The following is a 25,841-nucleotide window of genomic DNA, read 5'->3' as shown; positions in this document are numbered from 1 at the left end:
TGAACTTTTGGGACTTCATCAAAATCAAAAGCTTGCACAGCAAAGGAAACAGTCAAGAAAACAAAGAGGCAAGCCACAGAATGGGAAAAGATATTTGCAAATGACAGTATAGACAAAAGGTTGATATCCAGGATCTATAATGAACTCCTCAAACTCAACACACACAAAACAGACAATCATATCAAAAAATGGGCAGAAGATATGGACAGATACTTCTCCAATAAAGACATACATATGGCTATCAGACACATGAAAAAATGTTCATCATTACTAGCCCTGAGGGCGATTCAAATTAAAACCACATTGAGGGGGGCGCCTGGGTGGCTCAGTGGGTTAAGCCGCTGCCTTCGGCTCAGGTCATGATCTCAGGGTCCTGGGATCGAGTCCCGCATCGGGCTCTGTGCTCAGCAGGGAGCCTGCTTCCTCCTCTCTCTCTCTGCCTGCCTCTCTGCCTACTTGTCTCTCTCTGTCAAATAAATAAATAAAATCTTAAAAAAAAAAAAAAACCCACATTGAGATATCACCTTACACCAGTTAGAATGGCCAAAATTAGCAAGACAGGAAACATGTATTGGAGGGGATGTGGAGAAAGGGGAACCCTCTTCCACTGTTGGTGGGAATGCAAGTTGGTGCAGCCTCTTTGGAGAACAGTGTGGAGATTCCTCAAGAAATTAAAAATAGAACTTCCCTATGACCCTGCAATTGCACTCCTGGGTATTTACCCCAAAGATACAGATGTAGTGAAAAGAAGGGTCATGTGTACACCCAAATTTCTATTGGAACAATCACCACCAGCTAAATCTCAGTAGGAATTCCTCTCTTTACCTCACTTACTCCTCTTATATTCCCTGTCATGATACATAAGACCCATTCGTTCTGTCATGATTTGCAAAACAACTTAAAAATATGGACTTTGAAGTTGAATAGATCCAAAACCCATTTCTGCCACTGATTACCTATGGGAAAGTTGCTTAACTTCTTTGTGGCTCCATATTCTCTTCCATAGAATGATGATAATGAAAATACCTTTTTTATAAATTTCCTGGGATGATTATATGAATTAATTAATTCATGTAATCCACTGAGAATGGCAGAGGTAAGCACTCTTTAAATCATCTGTATCACTATTTACCAAGCAAGAAATAACGGAAATAATCTTAGTTCACTCCAGCTCTCTTACCTTCTTAAGAGGTATCTGGCTGAAACACAAAATCTGCAAATTGTATCATCTGACACGGTTCCATTCTACTTCTCTAATACACTCTAATTGCCATTTATATTTGTTACATATCTTGTCTACTGCTAGAACAGCTCAACTACTCCCCATTTCCTCTGTCTTTGCTTTCCTGTCTGTTCTAGGAGGATCACACTGTTGTAGGTTGATGGGCAATTTTATTTTATTCCTAAAATAAAAACTGATATATGACTTCCCAGCTTATAATCTCTCAATAACTTTGTATTGCCTTCAGGATAAAACCTAAACCTAGTATGACAAGGTTCAATTTTAACTTCTATTTTTAACAGTTTAGGCATATCAGCCTGCAAGCCACAGGCATCACAAGGCTAGTGGAATAAGAACTCCCTGGTGACAAAAGAATGCAGTGCTCTTAGCAACTGTTCATCAATAAACCATAATGAGACCTGTTAAGGACTGCAGTGTGATACACAGCCTGTAAAGTGTCAAATGCTGCTGGGCTGCTAAAGATGAAGAAATTCAGACTTGTAGACCAGAAACGTTTCTTCTTTGTGAAGAGTCCTCCCAAGGTTAATTACATAGAATTTGAAAGAAGAATTCCGTTTCCAATTCATCATGAAGATAGATGAGATCTTGGAGGTATGGCAGCAGAAGTTCTGTTATCTTAATACTCTTGTCCATTACCCAGGAACCACCATACAATCATTAAATATTGGTCAATATTTGAAAACAACATCTTCATATCTCAAAAATAATGTTTTTCTTGACAGGGATCTTTCCAACAAGGCCATGAATAGTTGGTATAAGAATTCACAAACTGTACATCATCCAAAACGGTGGGTTCAAGATTATTTCCTTGGAGCCTGAGGGATTTTACTATAGCAGCTCAAGGGCTGCTCTGGTTGGAGAAGTGCTGGGATGAAGCTGAGTGAACTTCAGCCTGAGCTAATATTTCCAGGCAGAGAGGCTCTTCTCTTACCTGATTATATAAGGGATATCTCCTTAAGCTTTAAACAATGGAATACAGGAAATCCTGAGGATGGAACTAGGGCTGAGGTATTTCAAAAATCTTGTACTTCAACTCCTTACAACTTGTACATTTGTAATTTTATACACTTATTTTTAAAATTAGAAATGGATTCTAAAATTAGAAATAGATTCTGAAGTACTTAAGGGTAAATAGGCTTACCTGAGAGCATCAGGTATTTGCATTTTTTAAACCCACTACTCTCAGGTAAGCCTATTTACCCTTAAGTACTTTAGAATCCCCTTTGAACACTATCAGTTTAAAGGTGTTTATTGATTATAGGCATTTTATATTATATTACAAATAGTGTATTTTCACTGAACATATTGCAATAAAAAATATACAATCTAAAATAATATAAATGTGTTTAGAGTGATTTGAGAGTAGTTGTAACCATCTCCTAAGCCATCTAAATAATAGAAAACTGTACACAGATACAAATGCTCTGTAATTATTTAACAAACATTTCATGATATGATGTATAATCCTTAAAGTAACTTGAGTGGTTTATGATGTGTTATATTTTTTTTTCCTGTAAATACTACATAAATAATTTGAGAGAATTTTATGCAATGCTACATCCTCTCTCCTACATATCTGGCAGCTATTTTAAAAATACATAAGTCTTTTTGCTAACTTGGATGCATCATATCAGGCACTACTATAGAATTTTTGAGAATGATTGTCCTGAGCCTTTGGAAATTATGAGCTGATACCAGAGACTTAAACATATACTTCTGTATCAGGACTAGCATAAGATTTAGGGTAAAGAACATCAAGTTTGAAATTTATGAAAAGATGTCATTATCAATGAAATATTTATGTATATATGATATGCATCTACAAAATACTAAGTGTTATGGAAATTTGAAAATAATGAACAATATGACATGGCTTCAACATTCAAGAAACTTAAATTTTGTTTGAGGTAAAAGTCATTAAGCATGTCATAATGAGATAGTAATGACGTATTCACTCCATTTCTGATCTGTCACTGCTGTGGGTTGATGGGCAATCATTGATGGAGTGTACCAAAATTCACACTACCTGGAACTAATAAACTCTCAATTACCCTTGCCAAATATATTAGAGATTGCATCTCTTTCCTATCATGTTGCCTGAAAATTTTCCCAGGAGTTTCTGATTTTTAATAGCTTTGAGTCTTATCCCCAAATGATTCACCATTTGGAGATCAGATCATGTATAGTGCATGATAAGAAAAAAATCAAGGCCATTCAACAAATACACCAATTTACTCTGTAAAGCTGAAACAAACAAAATACCCATTTTCTTCATGTTTATCTCCTTCTCTCCTGGTGGAAGAATAGGCCAAGTTTTTGTTCAGGTGAATATTTTTACATACAACTGATATATACTACTTCCCGTCTCTAGGATTTGATTTATCATTTTTTCCCTGTCACATCCTTCAGGCTTTTCTTATCAGTTATATGCTGCCTTATTATCAGAAAACATGCTCAGGCTATAGCTATACTAAACATGCACAAACAGCAGTAACCCCAAAGCCATAAATAAACAAATAGTACTTTTCCTTCTAAAACAATGGCCATTTTCCTCTTATAACCGCATTTCTTGAAAAATAATCTACCTGTCAGCCCCACTTTATCACCATTTACTCTTTACTCTGCACTTCAGTTTCTTCTTCAGCCATCATACTGAAAATCTCCTGCAGGTTACTAAGGTCTCACTTAATAATTCTACAGGAATTGTGTTAAAGATCATAGGTGAAAGTTAAAAGCCATGATGGTATTTATTTTTTGTACATCTGCTTTTAACCTATGTAATCTTATAATAAAAATGAACAGAGTATAGCATACTAGCATTTTAATAAATATGTGCTGAATCGAATGAAACAAAAATTATTTATCTATGACATCCAAGAAAACCTCAAAAAAATCAAATCAATGGTCCTAGCTGAATTTTCTGTCATTTCAACTTTAGTATAGCATTTGACACTGTTGAGCCATAACCTTCTCCTTGGAATATTTTTTTCTATTGACTTTCATGAAATTGCTCACATTCTATTGGTCAAAACAGGATTTGGCAGAATGAACTTACTTAAGAATTGATGGGTCAAATTGAAAGTTAAGAATTGATGGGCCAAACTGAGATAGCCAGCAAGGCAAGTGCAGGCTTTGTGGATGGATCAGGAAATCAGAAAGACTTGTGTACAGTAAAGACAAAGTTAAGCAGTGGGTGAGAGTTGTCAGGTGGACATTATTATCGAGGTGGCCCATCAACAGAGGACTATCCCAGTGTGTACCCCCCCTATGACAAATGATACTCAAGAAACAGGCAGATGGTTCAAAGTCAGAGATGAGACCGCCACTTAGCATCAGAGTAAAACATCAGGGAATCTCAACTCCAGGCACATACTTCATTCTAGAGAAAGTGAGATAACATTCTTGGGATCTTGGAATATATTATCAAGAGAAGGACTCAAGTTTGGATTTCAGTTTCAACTGGGAATAGAGCCAAAGAGCACAATTAGCAGACATTTGACTTAAAGTCATGAGCTCTAGGATGAGGCCAACAAGGCACTTGTCTGGGTGAAAAAAGTTAAGAGAAAGTCAAAATACTAATTAAACAACAGCTTAATGCAGGTTTTTAATCAAATTAATGCAAAGCTTTATGATGAACAAATTATTAAAGTTTTAATTGCTAATCTCACTCAATGTATCTAACATAAGAGATATTAGAAAACCTTGACATCTAACTAACAAATAATTGCTATAAACAATAAATATTCTAAGTGCATGAGAAGAAAAGGCAATTCTGGGTTTGGGAAGACTGGAAATAGTTTGAAAATAGGAACTGACCTGAATTTGGAAGGAGAGGCCAGTACTGAAAACAGTAAATACAGCCATGTTTCATAATTATAACAAACAGCCTGTAAAGAAAGATGGAGTCAATTTTATTCACCTGATTTTCTCTTGAAGACGATGTCGCGTGTGTTTGGAGAATTATTATTTTTTAAAGAATTATTTTGATTAGTATTGTAGGATGAGGGTTAGAGTTTAAAGGCATATTTTGAGTAACAAGGTATGATTCATCAAGGGACTTACGTAAGATGTTTATTAGACAGTCTTTTATTTTAATACTGGCAAAAAAAGTAAACCCACATATAAAATTCATCCTCCCAAGTGCACAGTACAATACTGTCAGGCACCTGCACGTTGTGTAACCAATCTCCAGAATATCCCCATCTTGTGTGATTGAAACTTTATCCTCACTGAACAGGTAACAACTCTCCCCTTCTTCTTCCATTGCTCCAGCCCTTATCTGAAAGTCTTGGTTTTGAAGATTAAAGATGGGCTGAGGTAATATTATGACATTTGGAGATAGAAGCTTGATAGATTTTCCCTGCTGTAGAGGAAAGTAGAATCAGAAAGTAAGACAACCAAAAGCAATAAATCTGGAGGCTGTATTGTCTAAGGGCAGAAAGGGGAATCCTGGTTTGGGAATTGCACAGCGAAGGGAAATTGAATAAAAGAAAATTAATTTTTTGCTATTTGATGTGAATTGTAATCTGCCTCTCACATGTCCCTTAAAATGTCATCAGCAACTGCCAGTAATGCAAGGAGGAATTTTAAAAAAAGGTGGCAAGGACAGAGTAAATATCTAAATTGCACGTGAAAAGAAATAAAGTATCTGTCATTGATTGTTTTGTTGGGTGTTTTTTGCAACCGTAAAAACAGTGTAGGAAGTCTTTTTGAGTTAATGGGGTTATAGACTAAATGATTTTCATATGCCTCTTTCCATTTTTCCCATGAAATTGCTGAAAAACTGACATTTGCACTGAGAACTAAAGACAAAGGCATTGGCTAGTATTTGGGACAATTATTTTGCTTCCATTGCGGATGGTGTAAATTGTGAAACACTTCCCTAGACTATGGCCTTGGGCTCCACACTTTGAAGTAGAATAAGACAGGTATTTTTAATGGAAATGGAAAAAGACATTAACATTTTCCCACCCTTTGTCCCTACCTCAGGACAATTAACACATTGAATGGAATATTATATAATTAACTTTTGTTATGCTGAAGCATTTTAAGAACCAGAAAAAAAAAATCCACCTCTTCTTCTAGGACTTGAAAAAGAAAAATAAGAAAAAGGCACACTGACAACATATTTCTTTTAGGGGGAAATTGAAAACAAGAAAAGCATGAAAAGTTATGGGAACAATGCAGTTGAGGGTGTAGACTTTCATGCACTGAAGTTGACTCCAATGTCTGTACCCTCAACTTAGCATATCTGACCATATAAGTCAGAAAAGATTTTTCCTTTATCCAGCAGCCACAGAGTATATTATTGATGCTGAAATATTGCAAGTGGAGTGTACTCATTAACCTGAACTATTTTATAATGCAACAGGTGAAAATATTGAGTAAAAGGTATTGAGAAGGAATAAAAGCATTCTTTCTAATCTGTAACAATCTGATGAGATCTGGAAAATCTCTTTTCACTTTAAGGCTAAAAATAAAATCAGACACATAACAACACAGGAGCCTTGAAAGCTATTAAATAAAGAGAAGAAAGAAAGAAAGAAAGTAAAGAAGGAAGGAAGGAAAAGGGAGGGAGGAAGAAAGGGTAGAAGAAAGGGGAAAAAAAAGAAAGTTTGATGAAAAAAAGAACACATTCTTGAAAATCACTTTAAGAATACAAGCCAAATAAATGTACTTTAAAGAAATGTTTTTGTCCAAACATAGTCCACAGTTTTTTAACTGTAAATATCTCATACAACATTAAGTGCTAGCAGACAATGGAGCTACATCTATTGAGAGAAAAATATTGTGACCCAAGAATTTTGCATTGAATCAAATTGCCAGATGTGTATAAAAGGACAGAAGACATGACTCAGAATATATAAAACTCCTATGCATATTTGTTAAATGTCTACTCAAAGACCAAACATAATTTTAAACTAATCAAAGTCAGGAACTCACAAGTGAAAGCACATTATTCCATTGTATAGGCATGGAATAGGTAATTAAACTCATGTTGCTGGGGCCAAAAAAATTAAATTAAATTCATCCTTTCTGAGAAGCATCTGTTGTACCATGGTTCAGGCCTGGATTCTGACACTAGGATTCCTGGGTTCAAATTGGGTATGAATATTACTAGCTTTAAACTCTGACAAATATGACAAACAGAAATATAATAGTTTTTCAAATCTGACAAACAAAAATATAATAGTACTTGCCTCCATGAGTTGCTGTGAAACTTATGCATATAAAATTATATGTCTGGCACATAGTAAGTCCTTGATAAACAATAGACGCTATTACTGTTAGCTCTTTAAATATTTTATTTTTTTCATTATTATAAATAATGTTTGATTCATTTGGTATGTCTCTTATATGGATGCCATTGTTTCCCCTAGAAAAATTCCTACAAGTAGAATTTCTAGGTCAGAATATGTGAACATTTCAAGGCTTTTTGTTTGTTTTGTTTTTGTGTTCATTTATTTGTTTGTTTTTAACTCTGTCATGGTTTTATTAAAAAAAACTTTATCCAACCTTTTTTAAGGAGTGTTTTAAGGAATTTTACACACTATACACATACTGCCATACAAAGAACATTAAAATAGGACCAATAACTGCAAAATATAAAACCCTTATTATTTGCATGAAAATGCTACCCACAAAGCTAGAAAAGTCTTTTTTTTTTTTTTTTTTTCTTTCAAGGTTTTATTTACATTCAAGTTAGTTAACATATAGTAGAGTATTAGTTTCAGGGGTAGAATTTAGTGATCCATCACTTGCATACAACACCCAGAGTTTATTACAGTAAGTGCCCTTCGTAAGGGTCATCACCCAGTTACCCTATCCCCCCGCAACCCCCTTTCCTCCAGCAATCCTGTTTGTTCTCTATAGTCAAGAGTCTCTTATTAAGAGTCTCTCTGTTCTCATCTTATTTTATTTTTCCTTCCTTTACGTTGTTCATCTGTTTTGTTTCTTATATTCCACATATGAGTAAAATCATATGGTATTTATCTGTCTCAGACTGACTTATTTTGCTGGGCATAATATACTCTAGCTCCATCCATGTTGCTGTAAATAGGAAGAGTTCATTCTTTCTGATAGCTGCACAATATTCCTGTGTATGAGTGTGTGTGAGTGTTTAGTACCCTTACCCACAGAGTATATGAAAACATGTGAAGGATAAATTTTCTCTTCTTCCATTTGAAAATGATTATTCTAATTTAAGTACAAATTTGTGATTAATAGGCAACATTGATATGCTGTTATTTAAATTTTTAGTTGTGAAGCTGATATTTTTGTACAATTAATAACAATTTATTTTTCTTTTGTGAATTATCTACTTCTTCAGGATATGCATTGGTGTTTTTGCTGGCTGATAAAGAAGTCAAAAGTTATTTTCAGAAAAAGAGAACCATATCATTGAAGTAATAATTATGTATAATAGATTGGGTATATAACAGTGGATTAAATAAACAAAGCCCCCAAAATATTAAGATTAACTTCTTATACTTTATGATGGAAAATTATATGTGTCATATTATCTTGACTATAATAAGAAACACAAAATATAGGCAAACAAATTAGAAAACAAAACAAAAAGAGCAAGGAAGTTAAACAAAGGAGAACTAGAAAATTTGCCTAAAATATGACAGAAATTCAAACATCTCAAAGGTGACAGTGAATTTAAATAAATTAATCTCATATTAAATGGCTGAATTGTTTAGAATGGGTTTTAAAAATAAAATGATCCAAGTACACAATGGTGAAAAGAGACCAAATTAACATCACATCATCACATTTTACAGAAAAATTAAAATTATACTTGAATTCTGAAGAACTGAGAAAATTTTATTTAAAGGGGGAAAAAACAAGAGGATAATTTTCATCTAAGCTATTTTTATTTATTTATTTTTTTATAAAGATTTTTATTTATTTATTTGACAGAGAGAGATCACAAGTAGGCAGAGAGGCAGGCAGAGAGAGAGAGGAGGAAGCAGGCTCCCTGCCGAGCAGAGAGAACGATGTGGGACTCGATCCCAGGACCCCGAGATCATGACCTGAGCCGAAGGCAGCGGCTTAACTCACTGAGCCACCCAGGCGCCCTCATCTAAGCTATTTTTAAATGTTCAAGCTTAGATGATTTTCTTTTTAACTTGATACTGAAATAAAAGTAAAAAAAAAAAAATAGATCAAATAGTCTCTCTATGCAAACATACCTATGTAAGTGTATAAAATTAAATAAATCTAAAAATTGAGCAACTGATTATTTAATAAACTGAGTTTGGGGGGGGCAAGTTAGCTGGCTTGCAACTCATACAACACCCAAAATAAATTCTGAGTCATTTAAACATTTTAAAAGCAAAAAAAAAAAAAAAACAACACCAAAACAAAACAAAAAACCCACACAAACTAGAAAAAAAAAAAGTGTTTTTTTCATTGATCTTATCTTACAATGCAAAAAAGTTTTTCTAAGTTTACAAAGAATGATAGAAATTATACATAGGTACATCACTAAACTTTGCACTATAAAAATAGCATTATTTCAATGTAGAAGACTATCGTAACTAAGTTATAAGGCAATTTAAAAACTAGAAACCCATGGGTCACAAATATGATAAACACTGGGTCAGTGCCATATATAAAGGAATCCTAAAGTAGATGGGAAAGCACTAATAAACCAATATAAAGGCCATGAACTGATAATTTCCAGAGTGTTCATCTTCATTAGTAATGAATGAGTTTAAAATTACAGCAGCAGTGGCATTGCTTCAATATGAATTGGATAAAATGTTACAAACTTATAATTGTCAATATGGCTGAAAGAGAAGATGAAATAGTCACTCTTATGTCCTCATTGTGAGAGTGTTTGCTGTAAGAACTTCGAATGGGTTGGGAAACATATTTTAAGAGCTTTAATGATGTCCTCAATTGACCTGGCTATTTTTTCCTGCAATTTTTCCTAATGAAAAAATTTGGGCACAGATGTATATATATGTGACCTAAATGCAAACAAAATTTTTTAGAGTATTATTATAAAAGTAAATATTAGGAACAATCTCAATAGATCCTTAGTAAATAAATTATAGAACATAGCTATAAATGAGAACAAAGTATTATCAAAATTATGTCAGAATAGTATTCCATCACACAGTAAAATGTTAATTATGTAATATTTAGTGGAAAAAAATTGGAGTTTTACCCAAAACCATATATATATATATGTATCTGGAATGCAAAATGTAAGAGATTATTTCAATATAGAGATAATCATTCTTGAAATATGAGATTGTAAGTAATTTGGGCTTTCATCTTTATACTCTCCGTAATTACCCCTAATTACCATGTTATACTTCTGTTATCAGAAAAAAATAACGTAAAATATAAATATCAGGAAATAAAGATAATATCAGATAGAAAGGAGAACCACCTTCTAATGACACAGAATTCAGGAGACTTGTACCAGGATGGGCCTCAGCTGTCCCCAGAACACCTACACAGACCATTGTTTGTGGGTGCCATCATGTTTGTATGGACCTCAGAGCAGCAGTGCTCTGTAGAGCAGAGCTCATAATCATTTTGTTATATTTTCCATCTTTAACATAATATTTCTAACTCTGTCATATACTTTATATATGCGCCGTGTGTATGAGTGTGTGCATGTTTGTGTATATAAAGCATAAATAGTGTTTTGCTATGTGTAGATGTGTGTTGGGGGCTGGGATCATGTGTACATATTTTAAATTACTGAATCCATGAGTCAGAGGTTGTTACAGACACTAAACATCAGAATTACCAAGGATATTAAAAAATATATATACCCTAATCTCATTCAACACTATTCTAATCAGGCTGAGTGGGAATTGGGCATCTTCATGTTAGAAGTCTTTATTGCTGTTTATTCATGCTTAAAGCTAGGGATCATTGAGCAAAGACTCAAAGAAGGATTTTCTTGGACACATACTTTTCTTGGACACATATCTTGTTTAATAAGCCCTGTAGTATATTCAGATTTTTATTAGAAATATGTGTTTCAATTGAGCTCTAAAGATTCTGTCTTGGTCCTTGTATTAGTCAAGATTCTCCAAAGAAACACAACCAATAAATTTGTATATAGAAAGAAAAACAGATTTATTTTAAGGAATTGGATCACCCTATTGTGAGGACTGCCAAGTCCAAAATCTGCAGGGCAGCCTATATGTTGAAGACCCAGAGAAAAGTTGACGTTGTTGTCCTCAGTCTGAGGGCATATGAGAAAGAATTCATTCTTCCTCAGGGACCTGTTTTTTCTCTTAAGGCCTTCTAAAGATTGGATGAGGTCAGCAAGGTGATGAAGGGTAATCTGATTTATCCCAAATCGACTGATTTAGGTGTTAATTATATCTTTAAAAAAAAAAAAAAAAAAAAATTGATAGCAACAGCTAAACTGGTTTTTGACCAAAGTCTGTATATCCCTTCCAAGCCAAGCTGACATATTAAAATTCACTATATAATCTTCTAGTCAATGGTAGAATATTATAAAGTCATTAAAATAAAATATGTTTATTTCATCAAATGGCTGGTTACTTAATGATGCCCAATGAAAAATTTTGGAATTAAGCAACTTGCAAATATGCGTTCATACTTCAGATCAAGGAGTTAGGAGGTACTTTTGATATAACGAGCTATCTCAGATTACTCACTATATTTGATAACTTTGTGTATCTCAAGTTCTCAAAATCTTCTAAAGTGTGGTCAGCCTTTACCTCAAGTAGGTAAGAAGAAAATAATTCAGGAAAGAGGAGCCTAGAAATGGATAACTTTCAGTCAACTGGAGTTCACTGCAGTCTCGATGGTTTTTTATTTGTTTTTAATTTCAGGAGTGGTTATAAGAATGTAAACATGAGATTTTCTATAAATCTCCAGGTAGATGAGGCACAGTCACTACTTCTTCCCACCCCTGTGCTTCCCATCTCATCTGCCTGGTACATGCTCCAATACATGTAACTCTCTTATTATTTTTCATCATTTCCTGTGGGATGTTTTCTCAGGGTCTCAAATGAGATCCACCACCATACTGCATGCTCTGTTTATTGCAGAAATAAATGAAGCATGCCGGGCAGCATCTGAAAACAATTAAGAATAATTGAAATGAGCTGTGGACTCTACTAGTCTCATTAAGCTTTATATTTCTTCCACCACACATTGGGGATTTAGATCTGAACCTCCGATCCCTTAGGCCTCCTGCTGGCAAAAGGGATTCCTTTCCCAGGGCAGATAAAGGGCCATTGGTTTAGGATGTTGGGGCTGCCATCTACAACCAGGCAGGGAAAAGGCCCTGATCACTGCCAAGAGGCTTCTGTGAGAGGAGACGAAGTCTCCCTCCACTAGCTGCCTTTGAGCAGCTGCTTTATGAATTAATAAACACCTCTATGAATATGCACACATCTCTTATTAAGAATTCACAAGCACATTAATCAAGCTGCTCACATGCAACTCAGGATATTGAAGTTAGCTTTTTTCTGTTGCCTTTCTTTGAGTGAGATAGGAAGAGAGAGAGACAGGAAGAGACAGGAAACTAAAATACAAAAATAATAATATTTCAAGTGTTTCTTTATATGAAAAGTAGAGATTAATACGAATTTTGAAATAGTTCCTGAGATGATACCATATTTCCAAAGTCCCACAGAATCGTAACTTGGACACAAATAACCAAAATATCTCAAGTGTTATATTGGGGGAACTGATGAAATAGTTATGTCCAAATAATATATTCACTCTCTTCTGCAGAACATAAAAATGGCTATCCTGGAAGACTCTGTTTTCTGAATGGATAAATCCCTTTCCTTTTTTTTTTTGTACCCAGGAAGGCCAGGGAAGTTTAGCTGCGAGGTAATTATTCTTGGTGAGATATTTAACATGATTCAGTGACAGGTTTGAGGAAATGAGATTAGTTCTTACCATGAAGAATGACTTAGATGTGAGCTTGGAATAATGTGTGTATAAGAAAGATAAAGGTAGGTATTTTTTATTAAACTGATAGTACTTGTGAAGATGATTCTATAGGCAACATTGTGGATTTGCATGTTTGACAAAAAAAAAAAAAAAAAGAGCACTGGGGAGCTTCAAAAGTACAATTGACCTTTTAATTTTCTCTATTTCAAAAAGATCTGATTACCCGGAGGCTCATCTGAGAATGTTCTTCCCCTGTCAACTGTAGAACACTAATATTACAATTTATTCTAGATAATCATGTTGATGAGGTTTGGAGAGTTAGAATCCCTTTAGTTTCTTCTTTAAATTTGTACGAGTAAATTAACCACAAGAGAAACTCCATTTCAGTTACAGGACCCTTTTTACATAATATTGTAAATTTGTGCTTATTCTCATCAGAGCTGCATTAGGCAGTAACACATTTCTTTCTGCCTCGTCCAAAGACAGACAAGAACATGCCAAATCCTTCCCCCTTACATAACATATTCTTTACAATAATAACAGCTGGCATTTATTGAATGATTACTATGTGCCATCCACTGTTCTCTACACTTTGCTTGCACTCTTACAACACAGTAGACCTATGAGGTAGAACCATTATTATCTCCATGTTTGCTCATAAAACGAAGAGTTGAATGGGGAAAGTGACTTGCTTAGGTAACACTTAAAGGCATATCCAGGACTCAGATGCTAACATTCTGGCTCTGGCATCTATCTTCTTAACCATCACACCTTCTGCCTGTATGGATCATGTCCGTTTTCCAGTACTCTGGTTTAGATGCAAAGTCCAAAAGAGAAGAGATAACAGGACATCTTTGAGGAGCTGAAAGGAGTTCCACAAATCTGGAATGGAGAATCTCCTTCTATATGAGGGAGTTAGTGGTCAGTGGTGTGAAATAGGCTGAAGACTAAATCAGGGTCTGTCATGCAAATGGTCACACAGTTGTGTTGAGGAGCATGGGAACTTATCCCACAGAAATAGAGGCTTGTGGAGAGTTTTAATTATGGAAGTTGAATGATGGACTTTGGCTTTTTAAGCAAATACTCACTGACAGTTTATGAGGGAAAATCAGAGATTGGATTACAAGGCTATTTCCATGGTCCACTCAGAGATGTAGCTCTAATTTTTGCCCTCAGTATCCTGAGAGTGTGTCTTATATGAACTCCAACAATGTGTAGATGGGTGTAGTTACCAGAATTAGTCGTTGCAACATATGTGTGAATTACAATAGGCCCTAAATACATTTCAATTTATTTAACTCTTCCAGAGAACAAAATGGATAAATTTCTTTATATCTTTCTCATACTTCTCATACTTAATGTTTTATGTAGACACTAATGTAAGCAAGTGCAGAATTCCAGGAAAAAAAAATGTTGTAGGGGATTGGATTGGATTTTTTTTTAATAGCTCATTTAATAGTTCTCAGTGTAACTTTTTCTAGTTGTGCCATTCTTTTCCCTTCTAGGCCTGTGGCCAACACTAATTTCCATGACTACATGAAATTGCAGCCCCCTATTGAGGGGAATGTGAAAATGATTTTGAGATGATTATGACTCTATCATTATGTTTCTTGCATCACAAATCTCAGATTTAAACCATTAAGACAGTTTAAAGGAACAACAGCAATCAAGACAAGACCAAAATAATACAAAAATTAAATTATATCCCTAGAGTTTTTTTGTCCTTTATTGCTTTTCTACTTGTTCATGAATACAGAAATCTCACCTGAAGGTTACAATCCTTTTTTGAAATTCTAGCATGTGGAAGTGATTCTTGTTGTCATAAGCAGGAAAGTGAACACTAAAGTTTGAGAACAAAAACATGCAGTAAAGAAATAGATTATTTTTATGCAATGGCTTTGGTGGGAGTAAAAAAGTTTTTAAGCCCTGAAAACAGAGAGTGAAAAATAACTATGAAGGAAATAACTGGCAGCTTACACTTTGGAAGAAAATGATCATGGGAAAAATTAAGCTGTAAAAAGCAAATGTATTTAAGGAATGCAAACATATATCGAGAGACTGATAAAGATATATGAAAAATTATATTTAAATATATATGTATAAATATGTATGTATATATATAATCAACTTGTATCTGTATCTTTATCAGTTTCCATGTACACATTTATGTCTATATACATCTTTATAATACCTATCTATAAAAAACAATTAAGTAAAAGCTTCCTAAACTTAAGATATCCAAGTTTTCTTCAATTTAGGATCTATGGAGATAGTCTAGAGAAATAAGAATCAATGATCCTGAATTACAACATCAGGAGCATCTGGATAAAGGAGTAGACACAGAGGAAATGTTATTTGGGATTCATTTTATCTATAATCTGATTTGTTTTGATTGAATCATTCTGGAACTAACAAGGAGTGGATGTATGGGTGATGGATGTTGTACTACCAAGTCTCTCACAGGAAGAGAAAATGAACTGAAAATAATTGCACATTTTTACTAACTTACAATATTGAAATATTGATATTCTGTTTATTTGAAATGTTAACTTTTTTTAATTTTTTATTTTTTATAAACATATATTTTTAAATATTAACTTTTAAATTAATTATAAAAATACTTGTAAGGGCTGATTCATGACCTCATTCACACACATCTTTTTTCTTTTCTCCTACTAAGTTTTGGTTACTTAGTGGAAGAATTGTTTTTTCTATAATGATATGTGTGTGTGAATTCTTTCTCTTTAAATAGTATTTGAAAAGGCTCAGTAGTCCAACACCCACCTTCTAGTTTTATTTGTATGCTATTTTATGAAATTATGAGTTTGAAAACATGTCTAATTTGTTTTATATATCATGTAGTACATCTTTACTCTATATAGGAATTAAGTACTTTCTGATAAGTGATTGGATTTGAGCTGTACTAGCTTTGGCTGCATTATCTTTTGTTTGTCTGATGTTATGCAGCAACACATTCAACCCAAACACTCATGTGCTCCCAATTTAATAGATGAATTATAACAAAAATTCATGAATTAATTAAAATTTACAAAATATATTGTTACTGACAAAGATGGCCTTAATGTTCTCCTCAGTTTGACTGAACTTTAGAGAAGTCTCTTCCCTCAGAGAATTCACTCTAGAAAACAGAATTATAACTATTTGTCAGCCTCTTTATGATAAAAATCTTTACAGCTTAAGATAGTCATTCTCAAAGACCTGAAAGCTAACATTTTAAATTGCAATCAAGAAAAACAAGGCCCCTATATTCTAGTCTTCCATGTGAAGGTAGGTATATAATTTTGATAAGTATCAGTTAGTAAACACAGAGGGACTAATTATGTTAGTTAAGCCCCTTCTAACATCCTTCAGTACTTTCCCACTCACTCACCCAGATTTAAAAATTATTTATAATAGTCAACATATGGAAGCAACACGAGTGCCCATTAAAACATGAATAAAGAAAATATTATATATAATATATAAATGTATTATATAATAGATATGTGTGTGTATATATACATATATATATATATATATATATAAAACTGAACCATAAAAGGAATAAAATCTTGTCATTTGCAACAATTTGGTTGGACACAGAGGGCATTATGTTAAGTGAAATAAGTCAGCCCAAGAAAGACAAATGTCCTATGACTTCACTTACATGTGGAATCTATAAAACAAACAAATGAACAAAAAAACAAACAACAAAACAATACAGACTCTTAAATACAGAGAACAAATGTGTGGTTGCCAGAGGGGAGGCAGTAAAACAGGTGAAGGAGATTAAGAGGTACAAAATTCCAGGGACAAAATAAATAAGATATACAGTTAAAAAGTACAGCATAAGGGATATAGTCAGTAATATAATCATGTGGCATGGTGACAGATGATAACTACACATACTGTGATGAACATTGAGTAATATATAGAATAGGCAAATCTCTGTGCTGTGCACCTGAAACTATTACAACAGTGTATGCCAACTACTATTATTTCAATAATAAATTGAAAAAAAAAATTCCCTTGACTTTTGTTTCACTGAAGTTCTGTTGAAGATCTCTCCTCTACCATCACAGTCTTCACCCCTCTAGTGAAGCAGTTGTGTTGAATAAAGTGTATCTTGCCTGTATAACTTATTTGGTGCAGTTTTCTTTGAAATATTTTGTATGATTTCTTTTGAAATATTTTATAGATGAGGGCAGGGATTTTTTTCTAAAGTGTAGTTATATATGACACTAAAACTAAATAGGAAAAAAATAAAATTAAGCACTTTATGCATATATTAAAATGTTTTTATAGATCTAAGGACTGAAAAGTCATTAATAAAAAACATAATTTTATTGATTTTTATATGGATCCAGTTTTATGAGAAAAGAGTGTCAATAATATATGTATTATATGCATACAGAAATACAGAAAAATATATAGTAGCCATCATTAGAAAGAGAGATTATTGTATCATTAAAAATTTGTCTTTGTTTTCCCGATTTATTTTTCAAAATTTTTCTACCTAGGGGCCAACTGGGGCTCCTGGGTGGCTCAGTCCCTGGAGCATCTGACTCTTCATTTTGACTCAGATCATGATCTCCTGGGTAGTGAGTTCAAGCCCTGCCTGGAGCTCTGTGCTCAGTGGGGAGTCTCCTTGAAGAGTCTGCTGACCTCCTCCCCTCACTTGGGTGCTCTCTCTAAATAAATAAATAAATTTTTTAAAGGGTAAAATAAAAAAAAAAATAAACTGAGGTTCCAATGTTTAAAATTATTAAATGTTAATAATTAAGTCTTTAACTAGCCAAGAGTATGTCTGTCGTTGGCACCTGGCTTAGGGTGTATTCATTAGTTATGCTTGATGGATCTCTTTCCTGTAAAAACCTATGGAGAGAGCTCAGTGGTCTCTGCAGAAAAATTAAAATGATAGTTAAGTTTTTTTTTTCAGTTTTCTAAAGCCAATATGGAAACTTTTCTACAGAAAATTCAAACTTTCCTTGAAAATTTCTAGTAAGTTAATATTGAAGGAATAGAGGGAATTCCTGAGCTGTAAGATGTTGAAAATAAGTATGCCTACAACCACAGGCATCAGTCTCTGTCGATTAAACATAAAAAAAGAATCCTTACAAAAAATATTCTACATCTCTGTTCTCAAATCTCATTTGTATACTGGTCAAACTGAAGTTTTCCTTCCAGAAAGAGTAATTTACCACTTGAATGATTTTCATTCTTGTCTTATATATGGACTTGGGAAAAAGCAGCCAGGAAGACAAAACTGTGGAGTGCAGTGTCTGAATTGTCAAGGTGCCAAAGTGACTCTGTCTATCATTTTTGCACATGGATAAATGTCTTTGTTGTCAGGGAGATTTTCTCCCATTTTCTTCAAACTTCTTATCCTTTGTTTGTTGGAGTGAAATGTTCCATCACAATATGGCTGTGCTAAAGCCATATACCCTGCAGATGATTATCAGAGGCTCACAAGGCTACCAAAATAGAACGCCCCCAGTCTTGTAAAGAGCACTCAAGTCTTTAGGAAAGAAAAGCAGTGATACACTAAGGGGGAGGGGAAGCAGTTGACATTATTTTATTCTTGTACTGACCATTTTTTTTTTAATGGAAAAGAGTTAAAGATTGACTGAAGAAATGTATGAGTTAATGTGTTTTTAAAAAATCATTTACTAAATTATAAACATGTTACTTTAAGAGAAGCTGAAAGGGGAGTGGGGAGGCACCTGCCTGGCTTAGTGGGTTAAACAGTTGCCTTTGGCTTGGGTCACAATCCCGTGGTCCTGGGATCAAGACCTGCATCAGGTTCCCTGCTTACCTGGGAGTCTATTTCTCCCTTTCCTTCTCCACTCTCTCATGCTCTCTCTTTCTCAGATACATAAAATCTTTTAAAAAGGAGAGAGAGAGAGAGAGGGAAGCTGAAAGGGGTAAGAAGATAAATGAAAGATTATTTGCATAATGAAACAGATTTTCTCACATCACAGAAGAATTTCAAGGGATATTTTAAAAATAGGTTTCTCTTATCTCAGATTTTAACTACATTTTGGTTTCCAAAAATTTAAAAAGATTCATGTATTTACAAATTTGGAAATTCAAAAATAACTTTTTCTAGGCATAGGGACAAATTTCATAAATATTGTTAAATGATGACAAATATAAGAATCATTATTACTTCCTATTGATCAATAGACAACACTGATCACAGACAATTGTTAAATCTACTATTTAAGTGAAAATAATTGATGAGATAACTTATGTTTTCTTAAGCTACAATACTTTGCAAACATCAGTCCTGTGTGATCCAGTGTTTCCTTTAGCAGTGAAGGATTATAATGTGATTCCATTACAGGATATGACTTGTGAAATAGCTCGAAACTCATTCTTCTCCCTTAAGCAGCCCTACATGGTTTGGCAGCTATCTTCTGCTAAAATCATTGATATGAATGATCATTTTTTGACTTTTAACCTCTGCATATTAGAGATTAAGTGCTAGATGAATGGAGTCAATGTTGTTTAGTGTTGTAATTCTAATAACTACATTAGGATCCGAGGGACAAGTAGAGAAAAGCAGAGGAGGAGAGTTCAATAAAGGGAGCGGGGAATTAACCAGATTTCAAGTCTCTGATTTCCTTACTAAAGTCTAGATTAAGTAGTTTATAACTGAGGTCTCCTTATTGCTTGTCTAACTAGCTAGTGGGTGCTATCACATTTATTGGGTTATATTTGTTGACCTGCTCTAGCTTGCTAAATCCTTTGAGATTTTGAGCAGAAGGTGAACCTCTAAGATCACAGTAATGAAATTGTCTTTCTCTGTAGATAAAGAAACTGACCAAATACATAGGTTCACTTGCATTTAAACTGGATGAAGAACTACTTTCCTTTGTATGTTACCGTAATTTACAAAGTGTATGTCTCTAACAGATATATTTGGAACTTCATTGTTCCTGTTGTTAGAGATTATTACAAAAGTTAATTTTATGCTATGAAAAAACAAAATGCTAGTGGAAATTATTCTTGAATTTGATAGGTAGGGTAATGGCCTGCAAAAAGGCAGTTGGAGGGGGAGAGGGAGAACACTTTAACTTTCCCTTATATTCATAGGTTTCTTTGAAAATTTTACATTTTTTAACATAAAATTATTCTATTACAAAGAAAATGGAAGATGGCCTATTTATAAGTATTTTATTATATAAAAAAACGTGTTTAACTTTCACTTGATGCATAGAGAATTCTAAGAATATGAGCGAGACTTCTTTGAAAGAGCCATTGATTCTGCTTTTTCTCTGTGCCAATGGTAACATCTATGGATTGATTTTTCTGCATACTATCTTTGAGAAGCCAAAGTCTTTGTCTAATTGGACAATAACACTACCACATAATAGTTACTTATGGAGAGGACATTCCTTTCACAAACAGAATAAATTGGCAAAGAGAAGGCAACTCGAATCATGATTAGAAACATGGAAAAGATTGGGAAAATTACACAGAGAACACCATAAAACTGAATATTTAATATTGATGGTCAAGAAGAGCTACAGAAAGTCATATTTGAAAAAATAAAAATTTTAAATGCTTGCTCATAGAGTTTGCAGATAGAGCAAAGGGAGTGAGTTAAATGACTACAGGGATTTCTGTCCTGGAGGTCAGAGAGCTTGGTAAATTCATCTTCCTGAAGAAATCTACTTGTCAAGAAGACCAAAGGCTTATATTTGTTCATCAGGCATATTTATTCAATATGTCTTAAAGACATAATGTCATTTTTTTTCACAAGATAGGTTTTTTAGATCTCCAAGTAATGCTAAAATAAGGTGATAAAATGTGGTAAAGGTGTGAATACACATTTTCTGCTGCACAGATATTTATATCTAGAATCCAACAGTGAAGACAAAGTTTAATGATTTGACATTTTAAAGAAAGAGAAAATGATTAGAGCTAGATAACCTTCCAAGTCTGTTGAAAATTCCCACATAATTGGCTTTGTTAACCCAGCAGTTATTGCCCTCCAGACCCCCTTACCCAGAAGCACAATTTTTATGTCTATAGGCAGACAATTCAAGAAAGAAATGACCATTTCAATTATCCTTAGAGTTGCTAGACATTCATTTTCTCTTTCTGCATAAACACTGGGGATACTCCATGTACTTTGAACCTCTGCCCCCACTATGTAGCAAGAAGGGGCTACAGAAGGGGCTTTCCCTTGAAGAAAGGAACCCTCAGGAAGGGAGAGAGAAGCCGCTTGCCCTGCCTGTATGCTTGATGCTGAGGAATCAAGTGACCTTTCTCTGGAGTTGGCATCAGAGTAAAGTGTGGGGTGGTCACCTTCAACAAAGTAAGACTAATTCCCTGTAATTTCATTCTTGTACATAGACATGGTCACTAGTGCTTGCTACTTTCTGCATAATTCTGACAGTAGGTTGTTTGTTAAAGAAGCCCACATTATGATGAGAAGTAGGGATTACAGGGTTCTAAGCCTTGAACAACAACACCATAGCTCCTCAAGTTTTTAATGGTTCTTGGAAATCTGGAGAGCATAGTAATGGTTTCTGTGGCTCTATCTGAGGAAACATAAAAGTAAAGGAACATAAAATGTTGCCTAGGTGGCTGCCAAGGAAAAAAAATGAGAAAACTTATAGTCAGGGCTGAGAGCATGGTCTACTTACCGCCAGGGACTGAGAATGACTAAGCTGAACCTGCCTTAGGGAGCCCTCTATGATGTTGGATGCCATGGTAAACACTAAGAAACTCCATCTATGTGGAGATCACCACCAACAGAAACTAGCTACTAGGAGAAAGCAAACGCAGATCTGGCTGGAGTGAGATCAGCAACGTCTTTCCACCACCAACGGATAGCAGGTAAGAACAGAACTATGGTGGTCACTCCCAGTTCCTTCTCTGCATCTCAATATAAGGATGGGTATAATCAGTCATACATACCTTTCTAGTGTGGGCCCCAGAGCCAGAGTGAAGCATAGTGTGGAGAGAAGGTGAGGTCTCAGAGAAATATAGGAGATGAGATCATACAAATGGATAGAACTGAATGATTTCATGTTATAATCTGAAAGGGATCAGGGAGTTAAGGATCTCCCTGAGATGTGTGCAAGAGCTGGGAAAGGGAGATTTTCCAGAGCATGATTAAGAACAATCTTAGAGAAAATAAAGCTATTTATATTTGTTTTCCCACACATACACCCACATTTTATTCACTTGGTGCAACAAATTGTAGAGAATCCCAAGTTAAATGTGGTAAATGATTTAAAAAAAAAAGAATTCTCAATTTTTGACTATTCATATCCTTATCTATTTATTTCAGTCAGTTAAAACAATTTAACACTTATTTTATCTTAACAGAAAGAAGATAGTACCTGACATACCACCACTGGTCCTGGAAGAGTACCGAATTCATCTTTAAATTAAGTTTTAGCTCAGAGAGCCAGTTACGTAGTTCTGTTAAAAATAAAACAATACAAACAAACAAAAAGCATTGTAATTGTATTTCATTTTTCCTTAAAGAAGCCCACTTACATATAATTATATATATATATAATTAATTTGAATATAAATCTTTTCAATAGGAACCTACAATTCCAAGATTGGAGCATCAGGAAGCAATTTGTCATAACTGAAGAAACAAGGGCTATGGAAACAAATCTGGGCTCTAGTCACTCTTCCACAATTGATTTTCATGAGACTTGGAACAAGACTATTCTAAGACTTAGCTTATCGAAGGGTAAGGAGTACTGTTACATGGTGAAGGATGAAATTAATTGAAAAACCAGGGGCAACTGGTTGGCTCAGTGGGATAAAGCCTTTGACTTTGGCTCAGGTGATGGTCGAGGGTTCTGGGATTGAGCCCCACATTGGACTCTACGCTCAGGGAAAGCCTGATTTCCCCTCTCTCTCTCTTCCTCCCTCTCTGCCTACTTGTGATCTCTGTCTGTCAAATAAACAAGTAAAATCTTAAAAAAAAAAAAAAAAAAGCAAAAGCAACTAGCACAAAATTTATATTGGACCCCATAGTAATCAAGCTAATATTTTTGAGTTTTCACTTTGGTTCCCATCCTTTGCAAGGACATGAGGTCTGGGATAGGAGAAGAATAAACAAAAAGAAACATCTTTTAATAAAAATTGTGCTATAAAAATAAACCATAACATTAATTTGGCACTTATAAATAAAACTGTAAAACTACGTAGGTGTTCTTAAGTAAGAAAAGAGAAAGAAAATATATAAATTTGATGAAGACCATGGCAGGTTTTGGGTGTGAATATAGGACATAAAATTCCTAGGACATCCAAACATTACCAGTACATTATAGAGGGCTATATGTGCCACAATAAAAGTGGATGCAAGAGTCAGTGAAAAATAAGTTGTATTTTACCTAGAATTAAAAACTTGTTCCAATCTCCATGAGAAATTTGAATAGTTTAAGCTTCAATGAGATATTTTTCATTTTTTGATGCCTATCTTTTTGTCTTGTGCAATTCTAGCTCATTGCTTTTATAATATAAATTCTGGGCAGGAATTTTGAATGATTCTGAATTTTATACAGTCTCTCATATTACTAATATTTAGTTCATGTTAAGTATCTTGCATCTTTTTAATGAAAGTTCTTTCTTTTCACTGAAAATATTTCCATGAAACATTGCTGAAATTAGACATTTTGATAGGCTTAAGTAAAGATGCTGGAACCATGCTAAAAAGCACAATATTTTAGATATATTCTGTTCAAAACACATTTTTATGTCACAGTAGTATGTAAGATTCCTGTGTACATATACATTTTCTTTTACTAAAATGATTTAAATAATGATTAACATTTCTCAGATAAAGCACTAATTCCATAAGATGAAGACAATGAACCTAAATTTTAAAGCTTTCCTGTATGGCTATATTGATTCAGTCATTAGAGAATAGGTAGATTTCATGGAAATTTACTAATCTGTTTTATGATAATATATTTTTTTTGTTTTATGATAATATATTTTTAACTGAAACCCTTGATTTTCATTTGTTTCCTCTTAGCTAATACCATTGATGTTAAATTTTGATAATGCTCAAATTTCTTATCTCATCTGTATCTTTTCTTCAATGAGTTTTTAAGTAATGTATACCATGTATAATTATATAAGATATAAAATATGGCATAATATTTATTTTATCTTATGACTTTCTTTTTATTTATTTATTTTCTTATTCATCGTACAATAAGACATTGAATGGTCTTTCAAGCCTTTTCTGAGCATTGGAAACTGCTTTCGTCTTTGCCATGTCCTTCTCCTCCTTTCTCCTCTGGAAAGTTTCCGTTTATCCACCAAGACTCAAGCAAGCTGTGCTATTTTTAGTGCAGCATTCGCAGATTCTTTCGAGTCAGGTTAATTGTTAACTTATCAGTAGTACCCTCTATTTCTTACCTAGAAACCTGAGGGCAGGAGGCTGAACCTGAAAATGTATTCCCCCATCCTCTGGTTTTACCAAAAGGATTGTGTTCCTACTTCCTTCATGGTTTTTGTTCCACATCTTCTACCTCTCCAGGGAGATAGAGTGACTTATTTGGTTCCCTTGACAAGTCAAGAATATATTCCAGCTTCACAAAAGTTGGACGTTATGAAGTCTTTCACACTTAATGTAATGAGTATGAATGATCTGTTGCAATGCAAATATTTTGGTAGTCATTAATTAACAGATTCCTCCAAAATTATTACATGAGGTTGAGTAGAAGATGAAAAAAAAATCCATTGACTATGGCCTTTTCTTTTCCAGACCCATTAAAGAAAAGTTCTGTAAAACTGAACTTTTTCTGAAAAGAGGTGGTTTCAGATATTGGGAAATGATGTTCAGTTGCTACATTAAAGAAAAATAGTTACCTGTGAAAATTTCTTCGTCCCCATCAATCCGCTACTGAGAAGTTTCTCAGGGGAATACACGTCTGTATTAGCAAGAAAAACGGAAATGACTTCTTTAACCAAAGATAACCAAAATTTAACCAAATTACATCATTCATCAATCTTAAAAACTTTTGAGGACGTGATGAAAAGATAAGTATTACTAACCAAAATCAGTATTACTAAGCAAAACAAAAATTAATTATAAAATTGCAGCTTTTCACCAGTTGCAGCTCAAAGGAAAGTCAAATCTCAACTTAGGAAATTAAAAACCAAACAAACTTTCTAGTGTCCATGTCCTGGTCCATAGAGAATAGTTACAGTAGAAATGGAAGGGATATGCTCTATTCCCCAAGATGACATGTTTAGTTTAATGTGTATTTTGGTAAGGACAGTAACTGCTGACTAGGGTACAGAGAACAGAATGAACTTGAGTTGATGAATCTCACCTCAGAAAAGTACCTAAGTTATTAAGGGCCCCAACAGTACAATTCTAATATAGGTGAATTATTTCCAACATAAAATATTCCTGTAATTTTCTATCGCTATCCTGACATACCATCTGTATAATAGTTAGAAACTGTGAGAGAATATACAATACCAGTGAAGACTTTGGTTAGATAAAATGGTACAGGAAAATGGAATACAAGTGGCCAAATCTCACTATTTTATTCTTCCTTCACCATTTTACAAAATAGGAACAATCATCAAATGTCAGACATAATATTCAGATTCAAGTTATCTTTGAGTTCTAAAGAAATACAAGGGTTGAAAAGGTATAGTTCAATTTTTCCATGGTCTGCAGGGA

At 34.0% G+C, this 25,841-nt stretch overlaps 1 long non-coding RNA gene across 1 annotated transcript; it reads left to right on the top strand.

Annotated features, from left to right (window-relative positions):
- The first annotated feature begins 1,644 nt into the window (after positions 1-1,644).
- On the top strand, positions 1,645-25,042 carry LOC123393046. The gene is made up of 3 exons (XR_006607747.1): positions 1,645-1,834; positions 22,726-22,880; positions 24,912-25,042. It is a non-coding gene; the product is annotated as an uncharacterized LOC123393046 (long non-coding RNA).
- The last annotated feature ends 799 nt before the right edge of the window (positions 25,043-25,841 follow it).

The sequence above is a fragment of the Mustela putorius genome, unplaced genomic scaffold (genome assembly GCF_011764305.1).
Source record: "Mustela putorius furo isolate JIRA1106 unplaced genomic scaffold, ASM1176430v1.1 tig00000725_pilon_pilon_pilon, whole genome shotgun sequence".
Taxonomy (NCBI): Eukaryota; Metazoa; Chordata; class Mammalia; order Carnivora; family Mustelidae; genus Mustela; species Mustela putorius.
The sequence above is the reverse complement of the archived record's forward strand: the minus strand, read 5'-3'. Positions and strand labels throughout refer to the sequence as shown.